Here is a 20,671-nt window from a genome sequence, read left to right as displayed (position 1 = left end):
AAGAAAGGAGTTCCACCGGAAGACAGAGGATGAGCAAAGGCTCTGGGACATACACTCACACCATAAATTGTCATCTGTTTTCCAAGACAGAAGAGATGGGGCTGTTCCTCCCTCTACACACTCCTTTCAACTACATGTCACCCTTTCTTTACAAAGTCTTTCCATGAATGCCAGCCCAGGAGTTTGTTTTCACTCCAAGATGCTGAGATGACAGCAGAAATGTGACGCTTGCCAGATGGAGCTCCCTCCAGGGAGGGCCCAGCGTCTGAAAGCCTCCAGGAATAGACCTGGTGAGTGGCACAGTGGGAAAGAGCAGGAGGCAGGAGGACCTCATTAACCACAGACGCCGGCCTCTATGGGTCAGTGACCGGAGACTCATTGCCCTCGGAGGTGACACATGGGGGCCTCAGAATGCCCATCCCAAATAAACAAACAACAAAAATGCAATGCACCGAATGAGTCACATTTCACAGACTACAGACAGCCAAACACTTGGTTTCATAGAGCTTGGGAGTGTGGAGGGAAATTACTACCCTGACACTTCCTAGAAGGCACGTAGGAGGCAGGGAGGCTCACAAGGGAGGGACTATATATATAGTTATGACTGGTTTGCACAGTTGTATGGCAGAAACCAACGCAACATTATAGAGCAATTATTTTCCAATTAAAAAAAGAAAACAGAATAAAAGCAAGCTGAAGATTATTTTTAAAAAATAGGTAGGAAATTTTAAAAAACTCAAAAATACAAAGAAGATGGCAAGAGCTCACAAAGCAGAGCACTTCAACGTCTGAATCTATAAATTCCATTTGATTAGAGTGCGATATTTGTCTTAGACTTGGCCCTCTTCGGAGCATATGTTCTATGCCAAAGTTCTCTCATCCTTGAACTATTAGAATCCCCGCAGTCAATTAGCTGTGTCTGCTACCCAGATAGAGTCTCCTCATCATTTGATATGTCACTTCAAATAACCATTCATTTTATTCATCTGGTGCCTGGTAAGTTGACTAGAGCAAAGAATCGAAGGAAACAGGTTTAGGAAAGTTAAGAGTAAGTGAACTTTTAGCTGAGTTTCTGATAGCTAAGAAAATTTAAATTGGAGTTAATAGTCCTGGACTGTTTTTAGTATTATAAAGTTCCTCTATGAGCTAATCAGAAGCGGCAGAATTTAGAAAAGCAGTATTTTTCAAATCTATGTTCCAGTTCATTTCTTTAAATTCAAATTCCCCAGACCTCTAAATAAGCACTTCTTTAACATTTTTCAGTGTGAAAGGTTATTATGAATGATCCTTTCATGTCTTGAGGGCTGCTTTTCTTTCACAAAGTTATTCAGTGCCATGATCAGAAATTTTAAACTTTTACACAAGATGTGAGAAATTCATGTTCTACTTCAGTGGATCTTATCACTCAAAGAAGCTACAATTGTGTCCTCCTTCATGTTTTTGACTTCCTGATAAAGACTTTGACTACCAGTTCCCTTAGTTATAAAATCTTCACTCTGCATGTTGTAAAAATAATTCTTTGAGTGGCATCCATGAGTTGTTTAAATCTGTTCCAAGAATTGCTTAAATAAGATTTTAAACATAATGCTCTAAGTTGTAAAGATCCCACCTTCATGGATCTTGTGCCAATGTTTCTGGCCTTTATCATTCCCTTGCATTTTTTGTTTCAGAAAAGCTGATGATCTGGGGCTGAAGTTAGGGCAAAGAATAGAAATGTGGTCAAAATTAGCAAAGAGTAAGGAGTCTGTGGGACAGAGAGCGGGCAGTGCTTGAATCAGGATGATCTCAGAGAATATGTAGCAGCTGGAGTAGGAAAAGCTATCTTTGCTTTTTCTCACATCTTACCTTGACTCGATATATAATAAAAATTATTAACCTTGTCAATAGTTTGATTGTTCCATACTGTCCATGGGTATATATATATATATTGTCACCCTGCTTATTTACTTATCTGCACAGTACTTCGTGTGAAATGCTAAGCTGGATAAAGCACAAGCTGGAATCAAGCTTGCTGGGAGAAATATCAGTAACCTCAGATATGCAGATGACACCATCCTTATGGCAGAAAGCAAAGAGGAACTAAAGAGCCTCTTGATGAAGGTGAAAGAGGAGAGTGAAAAAGCTGGCTTAACACTCAATATTCAAGAAACAAAGATCATGGCATCCAATCCCATCACTTCATGGCAAATAGGTGGGGAAACAATGGAAACAGTGAGAGACTTTATTTTCTTGGGCTCCAAAATCACTGCAGATGGTGATTGCAGCCATGTAATTAAAAGACGCTTGCACCTTGGAAGAAAAGCTATGACCAACCTAGACGGCATATTAAAAAGTACAGACATTACTTTGCCAACAAAGGTCCATCTAGTCAAAACTATGGCTTTCCCAGTAATCATGTATGGATGTGAGAGTTGGACTATAAAGAAAACTGAGTGCTAAACAATTAATGCTCTGAACTGTAGTGTTGGAGAAGACTCTTGAGTCCTTGGACTGCAAGGAGATCCAGCCAGTCCATCCTAAGGGAAATCAGTCCTAGATATTCATTGGAAGGACTGATGCTGAAGCTGAAACTCCAATCCTTTGGCCACCAGATGCAAAGAACTGACTCACTGGAAAAGACCCTGATGCTTGGAAAATTGAAAGGAGGAGGAGAAGGGGATGACAGGATGAGATAGTTGGATAGCATCACTGACTCTACGAACGTGAGTTTGAGCAAGCTGCAGGAGTTGGTGATGGACAGGGAAGCCTGGAGGGCTGTAGTCCATGGGTCACAAAGAGTCAGACATGACTGAGCAACTGAACTGAAACTGAATAGATGGATTTAAATAGAAGGAGTTTCTCCTTGTCTTAAAATAACTACATCTTTTTAAATTCATACATGTAAGACTTTGAAACAATTAATGAAAGCACTGTCCTAATACAAATGATTGTCAGTATTTGTAAAAGATACACAAAGGTGTATACACACAGGAATACATAGCATAATCTTTTCCAGTATTTAAAGAAAGTAAAGAATAGAAAGATTTCAGAAAATAATTGAATTGCTGGCAAGTTTTCTTCTGCATAGGCAACAGCTCAACAAAATTGTGGTTAAATTTCACAGGGACAATAGCAAATCTGAATGACGAGGTAATTCCATGATTCAAAGTACACCACAAAACAGCCACTCAACTTACTACAACATTTTGACAAAAAGTTAATGAGAAGCAAATATAAAATGGAATCTCAAAGCTAATGGATGAATCAGAGTTTCATAGTTAATGATCCTAAATCCATAGGCAGAAGGGTACTTAATAACAGTGAAAGTTTTTGGCATCTAGGTAAGAGGTGAATTATTGCGCTGTGTCTTGAGTCTTTTGAGCCTCTTCTAATCATATCCCTGTATTTTGTTGTTGAAGTATTAACAGAATCAGAAAAACATTAGAGTGAGAAATGATCAAAAGGCAGTACCCCACTGGGAGGGGCACCAAAATTGAATTGGGGAAAGATGGACAGTGGAGAATTAATGAGCATGCTACCCCAAGAGACGCACCTTCAGATACACAGCCAGTCTGATCAGCTCAGCAATCTTCCAAGGGGACCTTTCCTTTCTTATGCCTCTGTGTATTAAACTCACCAGGTTGTAGTCTCAATATAAAATATTAATACAGAAAGTCGTCACATTGATAATGAAATCTCATCAACATCCAAAAGTTAATTTTTTAGTCTCTAGATTGTTCTCTAAGAAGGAAGTCCAGTAAAGAAATCTTGATCTCATTATTTCTGCATTTCAAAATCAAACGGAAAGTTATCTAAGTATGGAAAACTTCAGTTATAATCTGTAAGTGTCTGAGAACAAGATAACCAAAAAGCCAAGTCAAGGTTCTGGACTCCCCAGGCCTTTATGCCCACTCTCAGTTAGATGTACACCTATCTTTTTTCTTACATTTTCTATGTATTGGATTTTCATATGGCTACTCATTTCTTTAGGATATGAATGCATTTTAATTGTTTGAGTTTTAACAAGAAGTAAAATAGTATTTCTTCTAGTCTAGGAGTGTCACTGAAAATTACAGTTTTGTGTCAATGTGGCTAGGCTATGGTACCCAGTAATTTAACAAAACATTAATCTAGGTGTTGCTGTGAAGGTATTTTGTAGATGTGGTTAAGATGTGTGATTTTAAGTAGAGGAGATTACTCTCCATACTGTGGGTGGGCCTCATCCAATCGATTGAAAGCCCTCATGGGCAAAAATTGAGGTTTCCTTGAGAAGAAGAAATTCTGCCTTAAGACTGAAGCATCAACTCTGAGTTTTCAGTCTGCCTGACTACCCTACAGATTTCAGAACTGCCAGCCCCACAATCACATCTCTTGAGCCAGTTCCTAAAAATAAACCTCTCTGTGTGTATATGCAAAAATACATATACATGTAGGTTATACACAACACTGAGAATCATTGCTTATTCTTTTATCCCTTCTCAGTGCCCATCAATCCCAGTATCAAAGATATACAGGGTCAGTGTTGTTTTCATAACTGTTTAACAAGCAACTCTAGGTTTCGAAAGGGAGTCCTAATTTACAGTTTGGTAATGTCCATGGTATAAATACTCTCACCATGACTGATTTCTAGTTATCAAAATGATGCCCCTGAATTTCCAACCATCACATAACACTTCTTCCTTACAGATACAAAGATATCAAGAATGTAACTACTAATAAAATGATTAGAAAGGGATGAGTTTTGAGAATTTATTACCTTATTTTTAATATAATTAATTTAATTGTAAATTTATACAATGTGATTTTTGTTTTTCACAGCTTTCAGTATTTTTTATACCTACATTTGAAATAGTTCTATGTAAAATGAGTTAAATACCAAAAAACAAAGTTAAAAATAAAAATGAAAACTCCTTTTTATACAAGTGACTAAATTAATTGATACATGCCAAGCAACTCAGTACTTTGGTATAGCAGTCCAAACTGACTAAGACAGGGAGCATGTGAGCTTGGAATTTCCAAGAGCCATATGGAGGCTCTAAAAAGAGGAAAATAGCAGATTACTGATGCCATTTGAGCTCTTGTACCAAGCTGTGTTTGAAAACCCAAATTCTCCCACTTAGTCAATCATATATACAATGTGGTTTTTAAATAAAGACTGCACTTAACAACAGGTTCACAAAATTCCTGCAAAATTAAGTGCACTCGCATTGGCTGGAATGGGCCACTTCTGGTTGCACCATGGCATGAAGCTCAAGTATCGTGTGTTGTTGACTGCTTCTTTCAATTACTTGAGCTTCCCTGGTGGCTCAGACAGTAAAGAATTCACCTGCAGTGCAGGAGACCTGGGGTCCATCCTTGGGTTGGGAAGATCCCCTGGAGATGGGAATGGCTACCCATTCCAGTAATTTTGCCTGGAAAATTCCATGGACAGAGGAGCCTGGTGGACTATAGTCCTTGGGGTCGCAGAGTAGGACATGACTAAGGGACTAACAGTTTCACTTTTCACTTCAATTCCTCAGGTCCTCAAATTCAATGAAAATGATCCTAGACCAATGGAATCTGCCATTTCTACAACTCACAATTGGGATCTTACGGCCAAATACCTATTTGCCTCAAAAGAAAACTGATTCTCCCCAGCCATCTCTAGCTACTAACATACAGTAAAGAATTTCCCAAAGAGGTGAGAAAGGGTGAAATAGAGTAGCTATTTCAGGAATGGGGACCTTGGCTAAACTGTGTGCTTAAAGGAAAAGTCACCATGAGTCACAAGCAGGGATAATGTAACTGACCCACATTTCGCAATTTTCATTCCCAGATAGTGGCTGCTATTCCAGGACACAGGGAATAGCAGAGTTGAGAAGGAAGCTGTTCGTCTATGGTGCTGTTATAAAAACCTAAGGCTCACTATCCCATAGTCATCTGCTCATGCCCACTGTTGTTAAATCCCAAACCAGTCATTATGAGCCTGTCTTATTTACCTTTGCGGTACTCATTGCCCTAGCATAGCTTTACAGAGAAGGCCATGGCAACTCACTCCAGTACTCTTGCCTGGAAAATCCCATGGACAGAGGAGCCTGGTAGGCTGCAGTCCGTGGGGTCTCTAGGAGTCGGACAGGACTGAGCGACTTCACTTTCACTTTTCACTTTCCTGAGTTGGAGAAGGAAATGGCAACCCACTCCAGTATTCTCACCTGGAGAATCGGAGGGACGGGGGAGCCTGGTGGGCTGCCGTCTATGGAGCTGCACAGAGTTGGACACAACTGAAACGACTTAGCAGTAGCAGCAGCAGCAGCATAGCTTTTAGCACATGGGGCGTTCTGTAATAAATGGTGAGTGCGTTTGACTCTTTTGTTTTTTTCAGTCATTCATCCATTCATTCACTTATTCAATTACCATTTACAACAAACAATTAACAGGTTAAGTACTATGCCCAGTGCCAAAGGATAAGAAGAGAGTGCTTAAGAAGCTTGGAGTCCAGCATGGAAAGATGCATCTATGTATTAAGACCACCTTACCAATAGGCATAAGATCTAAAAAAGCACATAATTCTCACCATTCACTCACCTCCCAGACTCCAAGCACAGCGTTACTGACAGAAACTCTTTCATTGTAACTTGCCTACATAATCAAACCAACTGCTGCCTACAAATTCACCCACAGATGATGATCAATTTCAAGTTTATTGCATCTGCAATCCCACAGCTGTTTTTGCTCACTCAAAGCAGCAGAAATCCTGCCTATCTTTCATGTTTCAATAGCAAGCAGGAACATCCAAGGAAAGGTTTCACCTGTTTCTCTCACTTCACCTCAGCTTGCATATCTTTCAAACAGGACCTGAATTCATTTAGCACAAGTCCACAAGAATTCATGTTTAAAAGAAAATAGGGTATTTCAGAGCTCATCAAATGAATTAAGAGTAAGTGTTTCTTATAAAAGCTTCCAATATAAATAACTAATGAGAACCTATATATGGCACAGGGAACTCTACCTAATGCTCTGTGGTAAACGGGAAGGAAATCCAAAAATGAGGGATATATGTATACATATGGCTGATTCATTTTGTTGTACAGTGAAAAATAGCCTTGTGAAGCAGCTCTAGTCCAATACATTTTTTTTAATTTAAAAAATAAAAAGAGAAAGAAAATAAACCCATTAAAAAAGTTGTGCTACTATTCTATACAGTATATACAGAATGGGCTGTAATTAACAGTGTTATTTCTTATAGTTCATGTAGGCAAGAATTTGGAAGTCAGAGTTCAATACTATGTTGAAGCAATAAAAAAAAAAAGCAAAAAGAAAGCCCACTTACTAATGCATACTTGTGAAATCATAATTAGCCAATGCTTCTTTAGATAGATAGGTTGAACTGATATTATGCATGTTTTCTTCTTCAGTATCAAGATGTCCTCCTTGGAAGTATACAGAGAGATGAATAAGACATCTTTGCCATGCTTCCTAAAAGAATTTATACAGTCTTATTTTCTACTGTGTTTTGTAAATACATTATCTTGGGATCTATAAGAGAGAACCATAATTGCTAAATGAACTCAATCCTGAATACTCATTGAAATGACTGATGCTCAAGCTCAAGCTCCAATACTTTGGCCACCTGATGTGAAGAACTGACTCACTGGAAAAGACCCTGATGCTGGGAAAGACTGAAGGCAGGAGGAGAAGGGGACAACAGAAGATGAGATGGCTGGATGGCATCACCGACTTGATGGACATGAGTTTTAACAACCTCCACGAATTGGTGATGGACAGGGAGGCCTGGCATGCTGCAGTCCATGGGGTCACAGAGAGTTGAACACAGCTGAGCCACTGAACTGAACTGAGAACAGAGATGTTTAAGAGAGATTTATAAACATGCTATCAATTTCATGCCCACTCACAGTTTATTTGCCATGTTATCTTAGACATTGCAAAAAAACTTCATATTAAAATGTTCAAAGACATCTACAATTCTACAGCCTGAGTGGCATTTCTATGGGCATGCTTGGTAAAAATCGCATTATACTGCTCCAACACTGCTCACCAAATCCAGGCCAACAGTAATTCACAAGTTCCCAGTGACCTTCTACATGTCAACTGACCAGAGATGCTGACTTATATCTCTCTTGTTCTGTAACCCATATTGCATAAATCAAACCAACTGCTGCCTACAAATTCACCCACAGATGATGATCAATTTCAAGTTTATTGCATCTGTAATCCCACAGCCACTTTTGCTCATGCAAAGTTAGTAATTTTTACAATTGAATTTGGTGATCCTGTGGTGATATACAATAAACCAGTTTACAAAGTGCTTGTTTTTGACCCTGATAACCACAGATCAGCATTCTTACTAAATTATATGACAACTTAATAGAGAATTAGGATTTACTGTTCAAAGTAAATTACTGTCCAATGGCTGTAAACTAGGGCAGAACAATTCAGAAAAGAGGCCGAGGCTAGGTGAGTGATTAAGAACCTAATCGAACTGAACTGCATGTAAGCCTGTACGAAAAATTATTTTTCTTTCCCATAAAATACTGCAATTTTAGTAGACATCTGTAAAACCAAGATTGCAACACTCATCATATCATATAGAGTAAAGTAATAAAAAGGCAAAGTGGCTAGAAATGTTGGAAGATCTATGCTACAGTCTATAAGTGTATATTTCTTTAAGTGTCTGCCTTCCTGCCAATGAAACTCCATAATATCTAACCTTTTAGAAGTCATACAGCCATTAATTTATAATAATTACTTTAATCCCCACTAATCACTTAAGATGGATGCCCATAGGTAAATATCACTCAGTCACTATTTCACAGGTGAGTGATGGGAGGCCTACAAAAAGGAGACAGTCCTTTTCCCCTGGCATCACTTTTGCAATTAATAAAGGGCAAGAGGTCTCTTTCCAAAATTTGTATATGGGGACAGAGATTTTAAAATGACACCACTTGAAGTGCTATGATAAATTCCATCATCCTTTTCAACCAAAGGCTTTAAAATGCCAGTGTTCAGGTGAGAGCAGTACAGTCAAGCATTATCATTCAAACTTTGTGATTAAAGCTCAGTTATGGTTTTAAACCAAAAGAACTATATAGACTCTCAGAAGAGAAAGGAACAAAAACTCTCCTGAAATTGAAGCACATATCCCTATATATTAAAAGGAGAAATGAAAGGCCAAATTGATTCTTTTTTAATTAGAGGATAATTGCTTTACATTGCTGTGTTGGTGTCTGCCGTACAACAATACAAATCAGCTATAAGTATACATATATCCCTTCCCTCTTAAGCTTCTCTCTCAGCCAACCCTCCCATCCCACCCCTCTAGATCATCACAGAGCACCAGGTTGGGCTCCCTCTGTTATATAGCAGCTAACCACTAGCTCTTTATTTTACACATGGTAGTGTGGAAAATCCCATGGATGGAGAGGCCTGGTAGGCTGCAGTCCATGGGGTCACGAAGAGTCGGACACGACTGAGCAACTTCACTCTCATGTATTGGAGAAGGAAACGGCAACCCATTTCAGTATTCTTGCCTGGAGAATCCCAGGGACGGCGGAGCCTGGTGGGCTGCCATCTATGGGGTCGTACAGAGTCGGACATGAGAAGCGACTTAGCAGCAGCAGCAGCAGCAGCAGCAGCAGCAGCAGCAGTGTATATATGTCAACGCAACTTCTCAATTCATTCCACCATTTCCTTTCCCCACGGTGTCCGCAAGTTCATTTTCTACTCCTGCATCTCTGTTCGTGCCCTGCAAATAGGCTTATCAATACCATTTCCTAGATTCCATATATATGCACTGATATATATTTGTTTTTTCCTCTGACTTACTTCACTCTGTATAAAACTGTAATTTAAAAAGACACATGTACCCCAATATTCATTGCAGCACTATTTACGATAGCCAGGACAAGGAAGCAACCTAGATGTCCATTGACAGATAGAGAGAGGGAGAGGGTGGGATGATTTGGGAGAATGGCATTCTAACATGTATACTATCATGTAAGAATTGAATCGCCAGTCTATGTCTGACGCAGGATACAGCCTGCTTGGGGCTGGTGCATGGGGATGACCCACAGAGATGTTATGGGGAGGGAGGTGGAAGGGGGGTTCATGTTTGGGAACGCATGTAAGAATTAAAGATTTTAAAATTAAAAAAATAAAAAACTAAAAAAAAAAAAAAAGAAGCTGTGGTACATATATACAGTGGAATATTACTCAGCCAAATTGAATTTTAAAGAATATATCACCTAAAGGCAATTTTAAAATGCCTTTACATACTGCTTTAAAGAAATACCTTATTTTTAACTGAAAATAGATCTCAATAGGAGTAAACACTCAATACTAGGTATAGTCACAGCTTCTTTTCCTCTTCATAGCCTCAGCCTTTTTCCTCTTCATAGTCTCTTTTTTTGTGATATATTTCTCAAACTGCCCTCAAAAGAGGCAGCATCAATAGCTCCCTTTATCCTATAATGGAGATGAAAACCACATGTACTGTTGTTTTTACCCAGCACTTAAAATCCTAATAGGCTAAATAACTGATTAAATTAATTAAATCAATATCACTTAATAAGGAAATACTTCATTTATCAGATTGACTCTTGCAGGGTAAGACATTAATGGAAAATTAGCTCAAATCAGGCCTTAGTTTTGATGAAAAGGCTAGAGAGGGATGATGAATCTTTGGAGGGCAGACATTGCTTCAAGATGTAACTTTCATCTATGTCTATGCATCCCCACACACTGAAGATAAAGGTCCAATTTAGCACAGTTTATAACACATGCATAAGTTATTTGATTGGGGTTACTGAGTTTGTCCTCCCAGGACTTCATGATGGTTCTTTGGGTGATAAATTTTTGGGGTTCACACTCCTAAATTCTTGAACTCGGCCCTGAGTTTAAATAATATCTCTCCTAAGAAAGCTACATGATCATCATAGTTGAAATTAATCTAACATGTCCCACAGAACTGCATTACTTTTTGGTCTGTTCATTTATTATACCATTCATTCCAATGCCTCTGAATTGTCATTATTTATGGAACAGTCTATATTTCCATTCATCTCTTGCCACCTTCCTCCTTAAGTCCTGCGCCAAAGAGAACTATTGGGAGCACGAAATTATCATGCTCGATTATACTCTGGACCTTGACAATGCTATTCTCTCTAAAAGGAAATTATGAGCCTCTCTTCTGCAGCTCCCTCTGCCTTCCATCCCTTTCCTTCCATCAGATGTCATCTTAAACACCTCTTCTTCTGAGACTTGCCTGACTCTTGAGTGTGGGAGAAGCCATCACTCCACTTCCTGCTCTCCCATCACCTATGCATATGGCCCTGCCTTACATTGCTCTGCAATGACCAGTCTGTCCATCCATGTCCTTCTCAGGGACACAACCTGCTTGAGGGATAGGACTGTTTTTTCATCAATGGCACCTCTACTGCCTACCCCAGTACCAGCTCCATAAGGGAACCCAATACATTTTGGTTCATCAAATAAATAAAATTAAAATTGATGCACTCATGGAAATAATGGACTTCAAGTAGTTAGAATGCAAGTAATGGACTTTGTATTTTAGTTTCCTGTAGAATATAAGAACATTAAGTCACCCAGAAGCAATAAATTAAGAGAAACATTGTTCAATCATAGAATACCTAGGAGAAGGAAGCAAAGTTGCTGAAGGCCCTGGTAACTGTCACAAATACAAAGTCTGTACTAGTGATTTTCAAGTGGATTGAAATTCAAACTTCCTTTATGTAAGTAATTAATTTGAACTTCTATTTACATTCCTTTACAGAAATCTATTGGTAGCATAACTGCCCATACACATAAATTTTAAATGAATAGAATACACCAAATGTAATCTAAAGAAGAAAATTTTAAAGTATTGATACATCATCTTGGGCCATGGCTGAGCCTGAGGCAAAAAAGTAGTTAGATATTTGAGCTACAAATACTATTACTACAAATATAACGCTACAGACACAGACTAATAGCAGTACATTAGACAGGTACATCAAGTATTACAAATGGTATGGCTCCCACTGATAAGATTTTCTTAAAAAAAATAACAGCTCTTGGTAAAAATCTCCAAATGAGACAAACAGAATTGTATCTTGGATTTACATCATATTCCTAGAAAATTCAGAGTATATTAATATTGCACAATAATACTTCATGTTTATAGTAAGATGCAGTTAGATTCTAGGCCTATTTAATTGTAAACAGAATATTTTGGTTACCTATCAAAGAACTTGATAGGACATTACAAAGTTGTGCAGGATGAACATTTTGTAGCAAACTCACACTCATGGATGGATATCTCTTGGTCATTTTCCAAGAATGTTCTAGAGGAGATATCTGCCCTAGAAGAACACTAGACTAAATGAAAATAATTGACTTTTAAACTCTAATATCCTACAATATTTTACATTCTTTATCTAGCCAGAAGATATTGAAGAAAAATAAATAATTGTGTGTAGAGAGTGTGAGCCACTGAGCTAAAAACACTGGTTGTTTTTTCATTCATCTATCTACAACATCTGTTCATTCATCCATTCATTCTTTCAGTCACGTATTTGAGTGTTTCCAGTTACAAGAGGTCCCTCTGGCACTTCCAAATAATTAACTGCCTTGGATTTTCTAGAGAAAATCAGCCTTGTGCTCTAGTTTGAAAATCCCATTGATTGTCCTCCAGCTCAACCATCCTCTCAGGTGTCCTTCTGCTGAGTGCATTGAGGTAGATGGAGAAAAAGAATTCCTCCCAAACAGATGAAAATCAGTTTCTCATTTAAAGTGCCCAGAGATTTCAATCCTTTACACTGCATAATCCTTCCAAGTTCCTGGAGAAATTCCCAGAGATAAGGCAGGGAGTCAGAGGTTGAGTGAACCTGTACAAACCTATTAGAAGAACATCTGACAGTTTTTCCAGACAATCTCCCAGAAGCTATTTGTTTTGCCGACACTCTGTTTCATTTTCTTTTCCAACACAGACTCTTAGAAAATGGATTTTTGATAGCACATTTCATGAAGGAATCTTTAGCTATCTCTTGGGGAGTATGTTGCTGACACTTTGCCCAACACACTGTGGAGAGCAAATGGTAGAGCAAGAATTTGTTTCATCACCTCGCTGTGCAAATGGCTGTAATTTACAAGGTTGGAAGCACACATCCTCTTGGGATTCCCAGTAAACTCTTCTTTGTTCTCCCTACAAATTAATTTTGCTTTTCACGACTGCCCTGCCATGAGAGAGAGACAGGGTATCTACAAGGAGTTGTGGAATCTAGCCAGGCTTGCAACTTCCATAGGCGTCATCTGTAAATCCTGCTGGGAAGACAACAGCTTTCATTCAAGCCAACAATCAGATATGAAGTGAAGTGAAGTCAAAGTCAGTCAATCCTGTCCGACTCTTTGTGACCCCGTGGACTACACAGTCCGAGGAATTCCTCAAGCCAGAATACTGGAATGGGTAGCCTTTCCCTTCTCTAGGGGATCTTCCCAACCCAGGGGTCAAACGCAGGTCTCCTGCATTGCAGGTGGATTTTTTACCAGCTGAGCCACAAGGGAAGCCCAAGAATACTGGAGTGAGTAGCCTATCCCTTCTCCAGTGGATCTTCCTGACTCAGGAATAGAACCAGAGTCCCCCTCATTGCAGGCGGATTCTTTACCAACTGAGCTATCAACTATTAAGAAGGGTCTGTGTCATTTATGGGAAAAGAGGTCTTGAATTGCTCATTTCTTCTTCTAATGAAAGTCTTCTGCTGAATTACAACCTCTTTTAAGACTACAACTAAAATTTCATCAGTACATGGCAATGAGCACAACCATATTCAGTACTGGATTGACACTTCACAGTGTGAGAAAGAATTAAAGACACCAGGTTCTGTTGCTTGAAAGCTCATAAAGGCATCCATTTCACAGAAGTCCACATGTAGCCAAGCTCATGCTATCTTCCAGCTTCAAGCATGACGGCTTCTCTTTCTCTAAGATAACCTTTGCGTTTACAGTGTGTCCCTCTTTAAAAAAGTGTCTCAAAAGCTAAAAAATAATATTGGATTCAAATTAAGAATGGCATTTGGATGACTAAAGTGACTTGAGTAAACATATGTACAATATGTACAAGTATAAGACCAGCAAGCATGGGTGTTATTCTCCATGTTAAGGAGTAGACCAAAGTCAGCTTCTTCAAGGCTATGTTTTGCAGGGAGAGTTTGACACCAGAAGTGAGGAAATGAGACAGCATTACAATGACTATAATAATAATGAATAATGATCCAATAAACAAAGGAAATAATACACTGTCTTCTTCACCCCCTGCAAGCTCCTTTCACTGTCTTCAAGCTACACTTCAAGGTAGGTTTTATTACACCGATTTACTTACTGTAGAGGTGAAGCAACATACTGCCAAGGCCCACCCCTTCTTGAAACTGTCTTCACTTAGCAAGCATGCTATTTTTTCCCCTGATTGCATGCCTATTTCTGGTGATTTGTGGTTAAGGGGGCGGGTGGAGATTCTGGGTCCAAGACAAAAGTAAGGCAGCTCGAAGTTACCCATTAGCTTTGTCATGAGTTATTTCAGTCACTCTTTGCCCGAAAAGAGTTGAATATTTTTATCTTTCATTTTTACTAGATGAAGGGAATAAAGCCCAAGCTCATACAGCTCATCTGTAGGGAGTTAAGAATTCAAATGAAACTGGTTTGTACTCCCTTGAATGTTTTCTCATTTGTGACCACCACCTCTCCACTCAAGTCTCACAGAAGGGCCTGTCTCTCTCTACAACTCTTTTGGGTTCTCACACTATTTTTGCCCAGGTTGCTCAGACTTAATCCACATTTGATTCAGTTTGCAACCCCCAACCCCCCAAATCCTGAAGCCCACATGATCTCTGGGGACACAGGGATCCTGGTATAGATTTAAGGAAAAGCTGTCAATGAGACAAAGTGGAAATTTTTCAGGAGTTCATTCCTATGAGAAACAAACAAAAACAAAGAAAAGATACATGAGCTCAAATCGTTTCAGCGAATCAGCATTAAGACTTTGGTCTTTGAAATCATGAAGGCATGAGTTTGAATCACTGCTGGATTCAAAGTTGGCATGTGCTCCAAATTAGGAGCCATGTGAGATGTAAAATCAGGCATGAAACAATACTGCAAATTACAATCTTGCAGGGAAGATGAAATAGAATACCTATAGGAAAGTGTGCAACTATTTGGTATACAATGATATTTTATACATACACACATATATTTTTTTTCTTTTCCTCCTTGACCCAAAGTCATAGATGGCATGACAGTGATAACCTTCTCAATATCAAAACCCTTGTCCCTTTCTCTTCCTTCAACCCTGATGCTAAAAGAAATCACTGGAATGTTCTTCCAAACAGCAATTCAGATGTGAACCACCAGTTTCTCCCTTTCTAAGCTAACTCATATTTTGGATTTCACCTCTTTTCATGGCAAAGCATAGATTTGTCTCAGAGCTGCTAATTCAAATTTGATAGCCAAGAAATGCCTCCAGATTTCAGCCTTTTTGCAGAACACAGGAAAGGAATGGGTGAGAACTTAAGTATCCATACTACCTACATCCACAGATTTCCTTTTAATGATTTAGCATTCCTCTCCCTACAACATGGTCTTTCTGAAAGCCAGATTCTTGTCATTTATCTAGCACTACCAGAGTACAACAAATATGCAATCCACACATCTAAAATTTATACCACAAAGAGAACATTGTCAAAGAATAACTCTTAAAAGAGGGTTAATCATGATTCCAACTAATGTAAGACAAACACTTGTCAAGGATCATATTTAACTAATTAATTAATGAGAGAACCAGTAAATAAGATATTATAAATGGTTCAAAAGTTAATTCAAAAGAACTATACAAATACTAGCAAAAATCAATGTGGAAATGAATTTTAAATAAACCACAAACCTGGCTTATTCTAGGAAGAGGGTTAGGAGTAGAAGTGGAAGCTGAAAATCAACTATATTTCCATAGGACAAAATGAATTTGTATGCCTATTGTCAGCAATCACTTGCTTTGTTATCAATTACCTTCAGCATACAGAACTGTAAAATAGCTCATATACAATGATAGGACCAGAGATCCCATAGATTCAGATAACTCAGGGGACATGCGTAGATCCTGCCTAGCTCTCCAGTGTGGACACCAGCAATTATTTTGGTTCATTCTAAAGTCTTTCAAAACTTTTTTCTAAAATATAAACTAAAAATAAAATTAAATAGGACATAAGGACTTAATTGAGGTTTATTTTAAAAGAAATGTTAATTTAAAAAAATACAGATACATAGAACAACTAGTTGCTACCAGTGGGGAGGATCAGAGAGGTGAGGTAGGGGTGGATGAGTGGGAGGTTCAAACTATCGGGTGTAAGATAAGCTCAAGGATGTATTGTACAATATGGAGAACACAGCCATATTGTATAAATAACTAAATGGAAAGTAACCATTGACAATTTTATAAAGATTCCAAAAATAAACTATTCAATATTTTAAAAATAAAAAAAGATATATATATACATATATCCAGTTCCAGTTAGGCAAAATACTTGAGGGAATATTCCATTGAAGAAATAAAGTCCTCCTTCTTCTTATGCCAGTCCTAAAAATATTCTCAGTCCTTCCTTCCTTTTCGAATTTAGTGACATGCCTGATTGTAGAAGTGGTATCATTATCAAAGGATTAAAGAACTTGATCCTCAAACAAATATATATATAAATTAATTAATTAAAATAAGGGAAAGTTAAAGATAAAAGAGACTTAAACAAAATCTAGTAATTCTATGGGCATCTCAACATTCAAAAAACTAAGATCAGGGAATCCAGTCCTATCATTTCAAATAGATGGTCCCATAACATGGCAAATAGATGAGGAAAAAGTGGAAACAGTGGCAGATTTCATTTTCTTGGGCTCCAAAATCATTATGGAAAGTGACTGCAGCCATGAAATTAAAAGATGCTTATTCCTTGGAAGAAAAGCTACGACAAACCTAAACAGCGTATTAAAAAGCAGAGACAACACTTTGCCAACAAAGATCCATATTAACAAAGCTATGATTTTTTTCAATAGCTATGTGAATGTGAGAGTTAGACCATAAAGAAGGTTCGGCGTTAAAGAATTTATATTTTTGAATTCTGGTGCTGGAGAAGACTCTTGGGAGTCCTTGGACAGCAAGGAGATCAAGCCAGTCAATCCTTAAGGAAATCAACCCTGAATATTCATCGGAAGGACCGATGCTCAAGCTGAAGCTCCAACATTTTAGCCACCTGATGCAAAGAGCCAACTCATTGGAAAAGACTCTGATGCTCGGAAAGATTGAGGGCAGGAGGAGAAGTAGGCAACAGAGGATGAGATCATTGAATGGCATCACTGACTCAATGGACATGAGTTTGAGCAAACTCTGGGAGATAGTGAACGATAGGGAAGCCTGGCGTGCGGCAGTCCATCGCAAAGAGTTGGGCAGGACTGAGGGACTGAACAATAACAACATCATTAGGCATCAAGTACAGAGTAAGAAATTAAAACAATGAAAAAAGAAACTCTATTCCAAAAACCTGACAGGTGATCAAATAAATTGTATGTTCTGCTCTCTTCCTAACTTTTAGAGTTAGCTCACCATCAACAGCTGCCTGAAAACACATTCTCATATATGTCATTATTCTTTTTAACATGTAACTGGGCAACGAGCCCAATACCACTGAAGAATTTAATGAGTATCACATTAAAAACTGTTGTGCCACCAACCACCTCATGAAACCACATTGCCATATATTATCTTAGTATTTGTCATAATCTATTACCATGTTTCAGGAGTGGCTGTGCTGTATTAAGAACCATGGAGGCCCACGGGGCTCCCTCCTGCAGAAATAAGGCAGGTGTGGCAGAGAGTTCAAAGTAGAAGTAACAACTGAAAAGGCAATAGCTTATCAGCCTGCAACACAGTCCACTGGTGTACCTAGACACCTGCCAACACAAGGCAAGAAAGCTCTGAAACATTAAATAAGTCCAAAGTAGTGTACTGCTCGAAAGCAGAATGGTTGTCTCATTGAAGCGGATGGAATTCGTATACTGAGTAGCTTTACCAAGTATACTGATCTACTAGCATCAAGGTAACTCTATTCAGTACATCTATTTCCATCCTAAAAATAAAAGCGCTCTCTTGAGTTGATTGTTTGACTCCTTTATCTCTCTTTGAAAGGGAATGAGGCATCACTCTCATTTAGAACTCACAAAAGAGACTCCGCAAATTCTGAAAATCTGTTTGACGAAATGCCTTATAGATGAATGTTTTCCCTAGGGCTTTGTATTCAGCTAAAAGATCTTCTTAAATTTCCTGAAATTTCAAGTCTTACATGGAAGTGTTCCTCCAATACAAAATCTAATATATGAGAAATGGAAGATTTCCTGCCATATCAGTAAACAAAAGATGTCACAGCCATCAGCAATTGCAGCCACTGCGGATGGTGAGCTGGTAAGATCTGAGGGAACTCAGGAGGTGAAAACACAGGATCCTGGCAACAAATAGGAGAGATGCATGTCAAAGGAACGATTTTCAGTGCGTCTAGACTCTTGCATCTTCCCATACATAGAAAAGCACTAAATTCCTTAACTTGGGGTATCTGGTTTTCTTTAATTTAAAATAATCTTTTGACATTCAGACTACTTGTCCTTTGTTGCAAAACTCTGTATTATCTGGCTCCTTCACCACCTCCTCAGAGTAGTTCTCTCAGGGCTACTTGAGCTACTGCCTCTCAGGCTTACAGTACTATAAATTCCCACCAAAATTGAGAATAACTCTCAACATTTAGGATTTGAATATTTTTAACCGCATACACATATATGTTATATATTTTACATATATATGTGAACACATACTCATGTCTATTAAAATCACAATCAGATTGTTAAAATTCTAATATTTAAGATGTTAAAGATAGGGTAGAGATTACTTTGTGTGACCTTCACACTATATAGATAAAACACAGGTCCATTTCATTGGTTCCTAAGTCATAGCTTAGGCATCACCGATTCAATGAACATGAACTTGGGCAAACTCCGGGAGATGGTGAGGGACAGGGAGGCCTGGTGTGCTGCAGTCCATAGGGTCACAAAGAGTCGGACATGACTGGACAACTGAACAGCAACAAGCCATAGCTGACGCTGCATCACGTGGGTGCCTGCCCTGGATATAGTGACCTCACCTTGTCTCCGTGCTGTTTTATCCATATAAGTCATCTGGTATGAAAGATACTGAAGATTTATGACTTTTTCTTCAGGTGTATTGTTATTGTTTACTTGCTAAGTCATGTCCAACTCTTTGCAACCCTATGGACTATAGGCTGCCAGGCTCCTCTGTCCATGGAATTTTCCAGAGAGGAATACTGGAGTAGGTTGTCATTTCCTTCTCCAGGGGATCTTTATGACCCAGGGATCAAACTCGCATCTCCTGCACAAGTCTCCTGCACTACAGGCAGATTCTTTACCACTGACCCACAAGTGAAGCCTTTCGTATATATTACACACAAACTAATCATTTACAAAAAATTATAGAAAAGCACATAAGCACATAAAATGACTAAAACACAAAGAACCTTAGTATCTTCAGTTGATTTCTTAAAAGATTTTTTCAAAAATGTTCATATTTCTTTTAAAATTCTCAAGTGTCTTAAAAGCTTATTTCAGCAAATTGGCTTGTGAGAGTACTTACTGATTTCTTCAAAGCAAGACTAGTACTTATTAAAATGTTATTCACTTACAACTGGTCTTTTGATTAAAGGGCATTAATGAATTTTTTTGAGAAAGTGACTTCTTAACAGGTCAATCTGTCACCTGGCAAAGACTTTAAGAAATCTATAACTCACAAGCTAATGGTAAAGAACAAGCCTGGGGCAGCAAGTAAAATTTGTAGTCGACCAGCACTCCTAAAATCAAGGGAGATGGGCCATCTGCTTCCTGGATTGGACAATGCCATAATTTTACACAGTCACCAGTAATATATCAGCTGCACTCTCCAAGTTGCTGGTATTCTGATAATATTTTAACTTGCTTCTAACAGCTGCAAGTCAAAGCTTTTTACAGTTCTTTAAAATGAAAACTAGATCCTTCCCAGTTGGCCTGGTGTGTCTTAATCATCCATCATAAGTTTACATACTAAAGTTTAGTAAAAGCTTTATGATGAATGAAGAGCTGATTCTTTCAACAGAATAGGCAAGAAAATTAAGATGTCAAAAATGTCTTGCAGAGGATGGTTACACTGTCTCATTACAAAATTCAATTCAATACATTTCTTTAGTTTAAGCTGGTAAGTTATGTCTCAATTAAAGAATAAAACTTTAGTTCTTTTAAAGACTTTGAATTTTCACATGTTTTCTGTATTTCCCAAGGAAAGTAAAGTGACTTATAGATATCACTTTTAGATTTTTATTTTAATTACAATTTGACTCAGGTTGGCAAGCCCTTCAATCTAGACACTGTTAGATATCTCTTTCACTATGAAGTGAAAGCCATTCCCTCAGAGTTCATCAGACCAGAATGCAATTAAACTAAAACATTTACTATGATATTAAGATGCACTTTGGTGCATGTATTCTTTTAACTTTCATAATCAGACCAGAAAAATAATCTGCTTAAGTAGAAATTAAAGTGTTTCCATTTGATTTTTTTCCCTCCATCAACTAAG

General features: G+C 38.3%; 1 protein-coding gene across 1 annotated transcript in view; it reads right to left on the bottom strand.

Moving 5' to 3' along the window:
• The window catches only part of GPC6 (glypican 6), a 1,229,455-nt gene that overhangs the window by 929,022 nt on the left and 279,762 nt on the right, over window positions 1–20,671 (bottom strand). The gene's annotated exons all lie outside the window — the stretch shown is intronic.

This window comes from Ovis canadensis, chromosome 10, assembly GCF_042477335.2.
Source record: "Ovis canadensis isolate MfBH-ARS-UI-01 breed Bighorn chromosome 10, ARS-UI_OviCan_v2, whole genome shotgun sequence".
Classification (NCBI taxonomy): domain Eukaryota; kingdom Metazoa; phylum Chordata; class Mammalia; order Artiodactyla; family Bovidae; genus Ovis; species Ovis canadensis.
This window is presented reverse-complemented; position numbering and strand designations above follow the sequence as displayed.